We start from the raw sequence: 13,248 nt of genomic DNA on the forward strand, positions 1-13,248 counted from the left end.
GCCATGACCTTATCCTATAATTCTTACAAACGCATCCACAGACAAATGGACCATGATGTTTCCATGTATATGGTATGAGGACACATGTAACTATTTGAACCAAGGGTCTCTCAACAAAAGAGTAATGTTGAAATTGACATGTGGGAAGATCTTTTTACTCGGAAGACAATGTGTACTCACTTGGCATTTGCAGATTCAAAGCTGCTAGACAAGGAACTATCCAGGAAGCAATCTGGTGAGGTGACAAACTTCGGTCTCCAATGCTCTGTGAATTTCCAGTCCACGCCACTTCCATCTGCTGAAAGTATAGCAGCCCCAGCTATGGCACCACACTCTACATCCAGAGCAGATGTTCTCTCTGGAAATAGGTTTCCCTTTTAAAGATGAACCATCAGACTCTGTTATAATCTGCTCTCCTGTCATTTGCTTTGTTACACTTTTTGTGCCAACAGATTGTGAGACACCAAACAGTTTAAGCAAAGCTCTGTAAAATTGCTAACATCTAGCAATAAATATTAATGCTCAACTGTTACATGATAACTAGAGGTGGATGTAAAGTTGGCTAACACAACAATAAGTAGCAAATCATTATTTAATATTCACTTTAACAAATGTGGTCGAGTGAACTCATTATTAGGATAGATATGAAATCAGTTTTATGTGTGATTCTATCATACAGCACTTTCTAAAGGGAAAATCGTAAAGGATGGCTGAATGAATGGCAAGGACACTTTTTTATATTGTAGTTGGGCTGGGGAGATTGGGGATGGTGAGATTGAGTCTATACTTTCACATTCACAGGCACACACACACACACACACACACACACACACGGCACTGAAAAAATAAGTAGTTCTCCTAATCCTTTTTCAGTATAGACTTTTCCCTCCTCTTAAAGCCTCTAGAAGAATTTGCTTTTAGTGCTAGGAAACTAAGGTACAGAAAGGTTAAGTAACTTGCCAAGCTGGAAAGAAGCAGTAGACTGGATTTGAACTCTAGGCTGTATGAGTCTAAAGATGACAAGTTTAGCTACTATACCATGCTGCTTCTTCACCCAGGGACACAGTACCATTTTTGAAATGCCCCACAAAATGCTGTTATGAAAGCAGCCTGCAACACCAGCATAAACTCAGCAGACCTTCTAGAGACATCAGGCCAGTAATATCTCAGAAATTGAGTAGCTAACTGAGGTAGCCTTTCAGAGACCCTCACAGCAAAGCACATTAGCTCACATAGTATGGACAAAGCTACCAAAGATCAAAATATGATATTAGCGGTTTAAAAGTAAATAAAAACAGGGCCGGCCCCGTGGCTTAGCGGTTAAGTGCGCGTGCTCCACTACTGGTGGCCCAGGTTCGGATCCCGGGCGCGCACCGACGCACCTCTTCTCCGGCCATGCTGAGGCTGCGGCCCACATACAGCAACTAGAAGGATGTGCAACTATGACATACAACTATCTACTGGGGCTTTGGGGAAAAAAAGGAGGAGGATTGGCAATAGATGTTAGCTCAGAGCCGGTCTTCCTCAGCAAAAAGAGGAGGATTAGCATGGATGTTAGCTCAGGGCTGATCTTCCTCACAAAAAAAAAAAGTAAATAAAAACAAGGGCTGCAGGTGGGGAGGTTACAACTTTGGTATTTTGTAAGATGTGCTGTGTTCATGTATTTGGGTAATGTATTTTAAATACTTATGTGGAGAGCACTACATTACAGTAGTTAAGGACATGGGATGTGGAGCCTGACAGTTGTTTCATCTGTAAAATGGGATTCATAATGTTATCCATCCTTTAGGGTTGTTAGGAGCATGAAATGAAAGAAAATATGTCAAACTCAACTCAAATACTGGAACAGGGTAAGCACCCAATAAGTGGCAACTGCTGCTATTTTTGTTGTTTTACAGTTGTTAATTTTCTTGCCTGTCTCCCCAAATAGTCCATGAGCCCATTGAGTGCAAAGACTCTTAGTCCTCTTCGAAGGGCAGTAGAATGCAATAGTTAAAAGCAGTCTTGGGAACTATAGCACCTGGGTGTAAGGAAGTGGGTCTGCCACTTCCTGACAGTGAGATCTTGAACAGGTTATTTCTCTCTTTGTGTCTTGGCTTCCTCCTCTATAAAATGAGCCTAAAGATAGAATCAACCTCATAAATGTGTCATAAGGATTCGAGTATAAGTTCCATGAGGACATGAATTTTTGTCTGCTTTGTTCAGTCATGCAACCTCAGTGCCCAGAACATACCTGGCACGCAATTAGTGCTCAATACAAACATGCCGCACGGTTATACATAACGCACTTAGAACAAATCCTGTACAAATGTGTGAAGGTTAGCTATTATTCACATCTGTACCATTGGAGCCTAATACAGTGCTTAGCACAGGTTAGGCCCTCAAGAAATGTTTGTAGAGCGAATGAATGAATGTTGTCCTTCTAGTCTAGGTCAGCGCTCGCTCATCAGAAACTATGAAGTTATTAAAGTTTGACCTTTCAGGCCCATGGCCTCCCTCTCCTATATCACATACTATGTAAATATCTTTAGCAATGAAGAAAAATTTCTGAGGATCAAATGAGATAAAATATCAGACATATAAGAGATCTTGTAGATCCATAATTCAAGCCTTCCATTTTGCTGATTTATTTTATATTCAGTCAATATTATTTTATTGAGCACCTACAATAGGCTTGATCCTGTGATTAGCAGTGGGGCTTGCAATGGTAAGCAAAATAGTTTTGATCCCTGCCCTCGTGGAGCTATGGATCGTACAGTCTAGTCATTTCCTTCTCTGTGGTTCATTTTCCTCATCTGTAAAATTAGGGAGTTGAATGATCACTAAGGTCCCTTCCAGCTCAGAAATAAAATATAACATGCTGATTAAAATCATGGTTTTTCAGATAAGGCTACTTGTACTTGAACCCCATTTCTGGTGCTTGCTAGCTGCTTGAACCTAAATCAAATAAAGGCTCTCTAAGCCTCAGTTTCCTCATGTGCAACATGGGAATGATGATTATAGTAACTTATATAGTAATTTAGTGGACTAAATGAGAATATATATATTCCACTTTGGTGGTGCTCAACAAATGGTGGCTAATATTATTCAGGCTTTGTCATTCTCTGATGTGCAATCTGCAAGGCCTGTGGGAAGTTGCTCGCCATAAGGCCAGCTGTGTCTATAGAGGTCAAACAGGGCCAATCTGCATATCAGAACTATTTTTCTGAAATGTCTTTAGATTTCATCTCCTTTTGACTGGGCCTGACGTGTCAGATGAAAAAATGAAAGCCCTTGATCCCTGCAAAGCTTTCAGTGTCCTATTGCTAGGCAGCATCTGTGTATTGTGTCAGATTGTGATAAATGCGAAGGAGAGGAGAACAATCAAGCAGGGAAAGGGGATAGTAAATGTCTAGGGGGTTATTGAAACTTTCATTAGGGCAGCCAGGGAAGGCCTCACTGAGAAGTGCACCCAGAAATGTGTGTTTATTTCCTTGAGGTTTCCAAATGTCTCTTTCTTATACTGTTCTGGAAAGGAAGGCCTTCTTGTGCTCACTGCCCTCTGACTGGGGCTGCTGTTTTGATCATATTACTCCTTGGTTTATCAAAGCCAGGTGCAGCTCCCTGACAAAGTGTCAGGAAGGATTTTAAACATCTTCAGCTGTCTTTGGAGACCTCAGGAGGGATTGGTCCAGGCCAAATATTTGACCTGTCATCTAAAAATAAGTGAAAAACTACCATATACTCAACTCAAGCTCCACCCAGGTGCAGGTTCTGGAGCCCAGCCTGATACCCCATACCACTACCCTCAGGGCCAGTCTATGGCAAAACAGCATGACTCTCCCTGATATAACCTTATTATAGAGTTCTTTGTGTCATTTTCTAAACAAAATTATACCAGTGTTTACCATTTGGATCCCTTAATGGCAACAATTACTGACCAAAAAAGTAGACACATTTGTAAGTACTCTCCTTTCTCACTCACCCCATCCCAGAACCTCCAAGCACCCTTCCCCATACACATACCCCTACCCCTTTTTTGTCTCCAGTGCAATCAAGGTTCAGGGATAAGAGTAGGGAAGATGGTAGAAAGTTAAGCTTGACATTTATTCCATGAGGAAACACTGCAGTAAACTGTGAAGACATTACATCTTTCAAGAAGCATAGAGCTTGAACCTTAAGAAGTCATGCATTGCAAAAAAAAAAAAAGGTGAGTGAAAAACAACTATTGACAAAGTAGATTACTTTTCCCATGGATTTCAAGGCTAAAGTATAACACTGAATTAGTGTTTCATCAAAAGAAAAGAGGAAAAGCCCCAAATAGAATGAATAAACTGAGCTGAAAACTTCGGGGAGAAAGAAGTTGACCATCGTATGCCAACCCTATAACCTCTGGAGGGTTGCACTCCACCAGCAGCTCAGTTTTATACTTTTCCTTAGTGGAATTTTCCCAATTTTAAAAGTTATCATTCCCCCTCTCTCTGCCCCCAAATTTTCTTCAGTCTGCAAGACCTGGAGATGCCTCCTGTTTCTGGACTGCACTATATTCTGAGTCTTCTGATTGCAGGGAGATCAAAATGTCAGAACTTCAAAAGACAGAGTCTAACCCAGGGTTCCCATCCCCTTTATTCTCTGTGAAATACAAAGCCCAAGTGTATTGACAATTATTAAAGCTGTATGATGACGACATCACATTCATTACACTATTCTCTCAACTACAATGTATGTTTAAAATTTTTCATAGGGGGCCGGCCCCGTGGCTTAGCGGTTAAGCGCACGCGCTCCGCTGCTGGCGGCCGGGGTTCGGATCCCGGGCGTGCACCGATGCACCATTTCTCCAGCCATGCTGAGGCCGCGTCCCACATACGGCAACCAGAAGGATGTGCAGCCATGACATACAACTATGTACTGGGGCTTTGGGGGAAAAAAATAAATAAATAAATAAAATTCTAAAAAAAAAATTTCATAGGAAAGTTCACAAACTCAAGGCCCAAATAATTTACAGATACTACTTACTCTGCTTCCAGACTTACACCAACAGGAAGGAATTCTAAGTTGTGTAGATGGTCCTGACCCCAGAAGAGCCTTCACACACTTGATGATTGGAGAGCAGGCAATAGAGGGGATTTTGCCTGCAGTTCACTCATGCAGGGAGTACTGCTCAAAAAAAAATGGATGAGGCTGTTCTGACTCATTAATTACTTTTCCCAGGGCAAATTAGAATTTCCTTTTGCCTCATTTAGCTTGGAGAAGAACAAGTATCTCCCTAATCTATACATATAAAAAAGAACAAGTTCGTTATTTCAAAATGCTGCAAATCATGTTACCTTACAAGGAAATAGACACTGTGAAAGGCATGGTTATCATCTAGTCTATATAATCAGAAACACCTGACACTGAAAACAGATTTCAAACACATTCTAATCGCCTGCTTTTCTCTCCCACATGGCCCTATTTTCATTTCTCACAATTATCTTCCCTCCCCTCCCCATTGCCTATTCTGTCTTAAGCACCAGGAGCTCATGCCTCCTCGGCATTTTACAATTGTTCTTGCCACTCTCCAGTCTTTATTTTCTATGGATATTGATATCCCATTTTTGGCTACAAAGAGGCAGTGAAGAATGTAATTGGTCTCCCTCACTCTGCCTTTGACCCTCTACAGCCCATGGGTCAGAGTGATACTGTTAAATTCTGAGTCAGATTACTGCTCTGCTCAAATCTGAAGATGCCTTCTCTCTCTGGACCAGATACCCCTGTGGCTACTAGTTCAGTTCCTTTAGGTCTTTACTCAAAACTTGCCTTCTCAGTGGGGACTTCCCTGGCTGCTCTAACTAAAGTTTCGGTAACTATTTCCTATCCCCTTTTCTTGCCTCTTTCCTTCTCCTTAGCATTTATCACCATCTGACATAATATATATTGTACTCATTTATCTTATTTATTATCTGTCCTCCCTACAGAGTGTTAACTCGATGAAGGCAAGGATTTTTGTCTATTTTTCTCACTACTATACCCCAGCACCTAGCAGACTGCCTATCATATAGTAAGTGCTCAATTAATATTTGTTGAATGAACTAATGAATCAGAAACCACAATAGGTATATATAGATCTATCTATAGATAGATAGATAGATAGATAGATGTGTTTGTCTGTGTGTGTGTGTGTGTGTGTGTGTTGGCGGCACTGTAGCTTGAGGGATAGAGTAGGAAATAGTATTACAGGATCATCTTCCTCTAATCAGACCATTATAAATTCTCCCATTTACAAATTCTTTTCTCACATTCTTGCCCTTTCACCTTCAGTCTCATAATAAGATCTGTCAAGTTTTCTTCCTAGTACCACTGCCACTGTCCTAATTCAGGTTTTTATATCTTGTGCCTAGATTATAACAAGAGTTGTCCACTTATTCTCCCCAATGTCCAACCCACTGTCAATTCATTCTTCAAAAAGTCTAGTACACAGCAAGCACTCAGAAGTGACACATTCTCCAGGCCCCTCAAAGTTCATGCCACGTGCAATGGGCCCAGGGTTGTAGAGGTAGAGTTTTGGTACATGAGGCTCAGAGTAGAAAGAGGGTGGACACAGCTAGATTTCTTGTGAAGTTCAGAGATGGATTAATGGTTGAAGGTAGAAGAAAGACAAAGTCAGGCTGAGGAGGAAAACAATTGGCCCAATTTCTCAGACACGATGGTAAACACTAGAATGACAAGAGTCAGGAAAGAAAATGTAGGAAAAAATAACTACATTTCAGCTAACTATAAGATTCGAGCTATAAAATATACAGATAACTATAAGATTTGAGCCTCAGCATTCTCCCTCAAAATTTGTAAGGTGTGTAGGCAACATAATCTGGAAAGTCAAGCTAATGTGCTGTGAAACAAAGGTATCTCTTTCTCCGTCTGAGTTAAATTCTTTGAAAAGAGTCATTTTGTGAAGTTGGGAAGGAGATTGAATTTACATTAAATTGTGCTTTATTTGTCATATATATGTATGTACTTATTTACAGACATACATGTGAGCATTATATATTGAGAAAGAAAAAGAGAGATAGAGCTTGTTTTGTGACTCATTGATCTTTTTTCTCTCTTTAGTGATTGTGAAAATTATTTTCTAGCTCATTGCCTGCTAATCAAGGTTAGATAAATACTTCATTTGTACTTTGAGGGGAAGAAATATTAAAAATAAGAAGTATGACATATAAAGGGGACATTGGTGTGGAGCCACTCAAGATCTGGGCCTGTGAGTAAGGCATCGTGTGATACTGAAACGTCTGTAGTTGGAGCACTTACTACTTGGGGTGGGGGGGGTGGGAAGATCTGCATGTGAAAACTGGGGGATCTTTGTCTGGGGGATGCACGAAGTCCCAGGAGTTGTAAATGGAAGTATTTGTATACACTGGTACAATTGTAAAGTTTAGTAGTTGCAACAGAGACCGTGCAGCCCACAAAGTCTAAAATATTTACCATCTGGCCCTTTACAGAAGAGGTTTGCTGACCATTGACATACAGAGTTGAATAGACAATCTCAGAGTGCATTGCAGGTAACAAGGATAAGTATTGTTTGTGAAATGTTTGTTTCAGTTATGTGTGTGCAATACTGAGTCATGATGCAAAATGCATTTCTTACTTTGGGGAGCAATCTAAAAAAATTGAAAAGCACTCTTGTAGTCCATGTTAAGGAGTTTAGACTTTATCTTAAGAGAAACCATCGACAGGTTTTAAGCAGAGTTGTAATTTAACTAGCATTGTTTTTTAGCAAAATCCTTCTGGCTGCAGTGTGAAGAATGTGATAAAGAGAGGCAGGGTGGATAGGAGGAGGCAAATCAAGAGGCGATTTCAGTCATCCAGATGAGGGATGCTGTAGCCTGGACCACAGTTGTGGCAGTGGGGATGAGGAAAGCTTATCAGACATTTTGGGAAAAGCTTCTCTGTGTTAATTTGGGGACATAAAATACCTCTGTCTGGGTCTCTGACACTCCATATTTTTATGCTAAAAGGAAAAAAAATGAATCCTAGAATAGTGTAAGCAAAGCATGTTGGTGCTTAGCATTGCATGTAACTCAATTCTGACACCCAAAACCTTGAGAACTACATCCCAGACTGAAAAACTGCCGGGCCACTGAGGTAAACTGGATAAGAACACTTCAAAGACAGGAATTTAAAAATGGGTTGGTCTTTAAATTCTTTATATGCAGACCTCCTTTGGGGAAGCTGTGTATTCATTATCAAGTACTTTATGCGTGTAATTGGGATCATTCCTCTCCTCCCTTCCCATTTTTCTTTGTCTGAACTCATTTCCTAGTTTAGCTTCATGTCAGGGCTCTTACTAACTAAGAAGGACCAGATAAAGGGCTTTCAACACCCCTTCAACTCCCCCTGAACTATGAGGCAGGCATGGGAACCAATTCCTAGGCCTCTGGTGGCCAAGTACTCACAATGATTCAGCCACTTTTCCCAGCTAATTTTTTGACTCCTTGATATCTTTCCTTGCAATAAAAGCCTGGGGTTTCAACTTCTTTTTTCAGTATACCTTCCCTCCCCACCGCCACTACCATCCTGCTTTAGCCCTCAAACTCCCTCACCCTCAACCAACTTTCTGAATCTAAAAAAGCCACCAAGGCCTGTTGGGAACATATATTGAGATTGACTCCAGCTGTGCTGACCTGTAACACACATGAATACATCCTTGACAGATTGCCTAAAACCCAGAGGAACAGATGAAGATAGGGTTACTAGACCTTCATTTCAAGGGCTGTTGACTAGCTAGAGTGCGCAGACTCTAAAAGGAGCCATAGTCCTGTCATGCGTGACTAATGCAACCTGAAAGGCACGCATTGGGTATAAAAGGAGTAGGGAGATGCCTATGAGGCTGATCAAAAGCCCCTTGGCTTGAAAATCCCACTGCTACAATCACTTCTTTGGACCATGGCATTGGGTTCTCGAAGATCTCAGTTAAAATGTCAATATGTTTCCAGATGGATAAATGCCTTAAGACATTAGCATCCATTGTTAATATTCTAGTCAGGAAGAACTTATCAGGTTGATTACCTGTCCCTTAAGAGTAGTTGAAAACAGTAATAATTTCTAAGTAGACAGACATGGTTTTGAATCCTAGCTCTGCTACTTAGTAACTGTGTGACCTTGGGCAAGTCCCCTATGCTCTCTAAGCTTCAATTTATTTCTGTATAAAATGGGGATATCATCATCCACCACATAATATTTCTGTAAGGATAAAATGAGAAGACGTTTGTAAAGTGTCTGGCACAGAGTAGGTGCTCAATAAAAGTTTGGCTCCCTTAAACTCTAGCAAAGAAAACTCCTAGAAGGGATGGGATACAGGTAAATTTTAGAGATAATTTAGAGTGGAAAGGGAAGTAGAGGAGACACAAGAGAGGCGAGAGCTCTGGTCGGGGAGAGGAGGGCATCCTGGAAAAACCTGGACAGCCAAGGGAAATTAAGGCTTTGGGCACCTGGAGGAAGTCAAGACACTGAAACACAGGGAGAAGGAAAGTAGGGAACTGTAGGGACCACTAGCAGGGTTCCCTCCTCACCTCTGGGCAGAAACAGCAGGGGTTCCCAACAGGGCTCTGTGGATTCCCTGCAGCGCACTGATCATTGAGAGGAAGGGGTGGGGTTAAAGCCAGTGAGCCAGGAATCGCATGTAACTGAGAGAATCTTGGGTCACTTCCCGCCTGTCCTCCCTCTCTGCATCAAAAGCAGTACACGGATGGAAGCGTCAGACGTGTGCAAGTAGGTCGTTTGTCAGCATAGAGGAAGGTTAAGACCTAAAACTCGAAGAGAACACCTCTCTGCTCCCACCCTGGAAAGTTTTGTTTTGGGAGTTAAGTGTCCCTTTCCCTTACAAGCAGTGGCAGTCCATCCAAGATGCACCTCTCTCGGGCATATCTATATCCCAAAACCAAAATAATGAAAATGGTTTCTACCTTTGTCCCTGGAGCAGCTGTCACCTCCCATCAGAAACTGCCCTCTTAGGCATCAATTCCCACCATGGTTTCTTGACCCCATACACAACAAATCAGGAACGCACATGAGGTGAGTCACAAGCACTTGGTTACCAATATGAAGAAGTGGATTCTTTTAATAATTTGTTTTGTTTTATAAATTTGAATACCTTTGAGGTTATGCCTCTAATCTGGTCACTCGCCCACTTTAGGAGGGTACAGTAGTTGTCCATGACCTTGGATATACCTATGTTGCATATGTGAATGCCCCTCATCATGTGAGAATTTATTTTCTCTTGCTTGTTCCTTGAATGATCTTATTTTAAGGAGGAGTCACCATTCCTTCTGGGGGCCAAAAAAAATGGTAGATGGAAGAGAGTCAAAGAAACTTCTTTTCTTTGCGCTTTTGGTATGGGCTATCCCAGAAGCACTTACAATAGCCTCCTATGACTTAACGGCCACCAAGCCAGTGACAGACCACCCTCCTTCCAATACACCTTTATGAACATCTGTGAGTCTGTGTGAACATCTGTACATACATCGGTGTATGTGACTTCATGTGTCCCAGCATGTCTGTGCTTGCATTCTGATTTAACACCTGCTAAACTGCGGCAACAAATAGCGGGCTATTGCTGTAGCTTTACGGCTAATTCTGGGGAATAAGATGCAATCTCAATTTAATACAGGTGGGTAGAGCTAACAGGAAGATGGAAATCAGGGAAACTGGATTTCCTTAAGATCATCTTTTTTTAATTGTCCAGAGAGAATTGGTCATGCTGAAGGAATTTAGCCTTTAACCACTAAAAGCACTATTTGGAAATGTTCTGCCATGCTCCTTTTTTTCCTCTACTCTGATTTTTTTTTTCTGCCAGTTGCAACCAGAATGAATACTCACAGCCCAAGTGCTAAGTCCCAGAGCGTAATAGTTTGGATAAAGAAAGCTTGTCAGGGCTTTCACTGCAGCCTTGTTATGTGCAAAGTCAGAGCCTCTCCTATTGCTTCGCTTTCAAACCTGAAGGCGTCAGAGGGGCAGCCGGGTCATCTTTGTTTTAAACTCTCTTTTCCCCTGCTGTCAGCCTCTATTATTTCTCACCTTTTTTAAAATTAATTCTTCAGAGAAGTCCCACTGTGAAGTTGGCCTGAAATGGTTTATTTTAAAGAATGGTTTTAGTGCTCTTGTTTAAGGTACCACCCAGGAAAGTCTTTACCATTCTGGATATGAATGGGTACCCCTCCTCAGGAAAAGGTATTGACTGCGGTGGGAGGGAGGGGAGATGCTCAGAAAATGAATGGAGCCTGGCTGAAGGCAGAGCCCCCTCTGAGCTGGATAACTGGAGATTGTGTGAAATGGAAAAGGCAAGAGGAACCCTTTGCAGGGCCGGCCCGGTGGCATGGGGGTTGGGTTCACGTGTTCCACTTGGGCGGCCCAGGGTTCGCTAGTTCAGATCCTGGGCGTGGACCTAGTCACCATTCATCAAGCTACGCTGAGGCAGTGTCCCATATAGAAGAGCTACAACTCTACAACTATGATACACGACTATGTACTTGGGCTTTGGGGAGAAAAAAGAAAAAAAAAGGAAGATTGGCAATACATGTCAGGCCAGGCCAATCTTCCTCACCAAAAAAGAAGACATGGGTTTAAAAAAAAAGAGGAACCCTTTGGGCCTGAATATCAATGACCCCCACCAAGGGCTGGTTACCTCCTAGGCCTAATAGTCACCCCCACCCCCAAGCCAACCAACACTCTCCAAGACACATTTCACCACTCAATAATTTTTCCATAATAGCCTTTAATACTAAAATGCATTAAATTTCTGAAGCAGAGAAAACACATTTAAGGGGAAAACAGAGAACCACCAGATAAAAGGAAACAATGTGGCAGATACCATTTAAAACATAACTGTAATAATTTAATAAAGCTGCTTTATCATCTTCATAAAATAGACAGTGGTGATTCTTTTTTGTCTTTTTTCTTTTTACAATGATTCAATCACTGTGAAAATGTACATAACATACAGATCAGCATATACAACAATTTCATCTTCATATCATCAGCAACAGAGACTGCTTAATGAGACATACTGTACTTGCATCCCTCTAAATTTCCACCCTGGTTTGACAGGTAAACAGTAATAGTGTCATCAGGCTCATTCCCCTCACTAGAGGAGCGAAGGCGTAAGCCTTTTGCAACTAATACCTTAGCATTCACATAGCACAAGGAGGTATTTGTTGCTGAATTTCTAGCTTGAGCTAGTCTGGCTCTTGGTCATTAAAGTCTGTATCCTAGCCTTCCTCAGCTGAACACCAGCCAGTGCCAATAAAAATGTACTTAACCAGTGCTGTAATGGTATTAGCTGGTTTGTTTGCTAAGGTTAACAGCAACTTTCAGTTAGTAACAAGGTCATCTTTAATTGCCAACACAGCTGGAGCAACAATCAGCATCATCAGTTTTCCCTAATGACCTACAGTGCTTTCCAATCAAGATCAGGTTTTCGTGGGTTCTTTACCAAGAGCGCCCTACAATATTTCAGACAAGGTGGTTGATTTTCTTTGTTTACAAAAGCAACATGAGTTCTATTTGAAATTAATTCACTTTTGCACAAGTGACCCACAGGCCAATTCCAGCCTCACAAGAAAACAAAGAGAGCTGCAACAACTTCATTAGGACAATGTGTTTTGCTCTGGAATATTTCATTATCAATATAAAGCCACCCAGTCCCAGCCCCACCCCCACACATCCCCTTTGAATATTACTTTTGTTACATACTTACTAAAGAACAACATCTCAATACACTTCAGTGTCAGCAGATACAATTTGACTCATGAAATGACATCCTTAAATGTAACTTTACCGAGAAGGCAAACACTAGGACTGTATACAATGGACTTCTTAAACTCATTTATGCCAGTTTTTCAAAGTCAGTTAGGGTCTTATTACCCTGGGTAAAGAGCCAAGTGGACCAGACTTGTCAGGATGCTTTGAGGAACATTCCACATCAAAATGATCCCCATAAAGTGAATTGGAATTCCAGCCAGAACTTCTATTATGTACAATAATAGTCCTGTTCCCATCCTGGATGCCCAATCGAGTTATCCCCTACAGCTCTGCCTCTCCTAAAACTACCCTTTGTCCTTGCTGCTTCAAGTGGACCACTTTTGTTTTGCTTGTTAATGATAATGATAGAGCTATATGAAAAGTTCAACTGAATTCCCTTCATACAATCAGTTGTATGCTGAAGTAACACTATTGGGATGATACTCTGGATGGTTCCAATTCTCAGAGTTCCAAGTTGTATTCACTTTAACATTT

The sequence above is a fragment of the Diceros bicornis genome, chromosome X (assembly GCF_020826845.1).
Source record: "Diceros bicornis minor isolate mBicDic1 chromosome X, mDicBic1.mat.cur, whole genome shotgun sequence".
In the NCBI taxonomy this organism is placed as follows: Eukaryota; Metazoa; Chordata; class Mammalia; order Perissodactyla; family Rhinocerotidae; genus Diceros; species Diceros bicornis.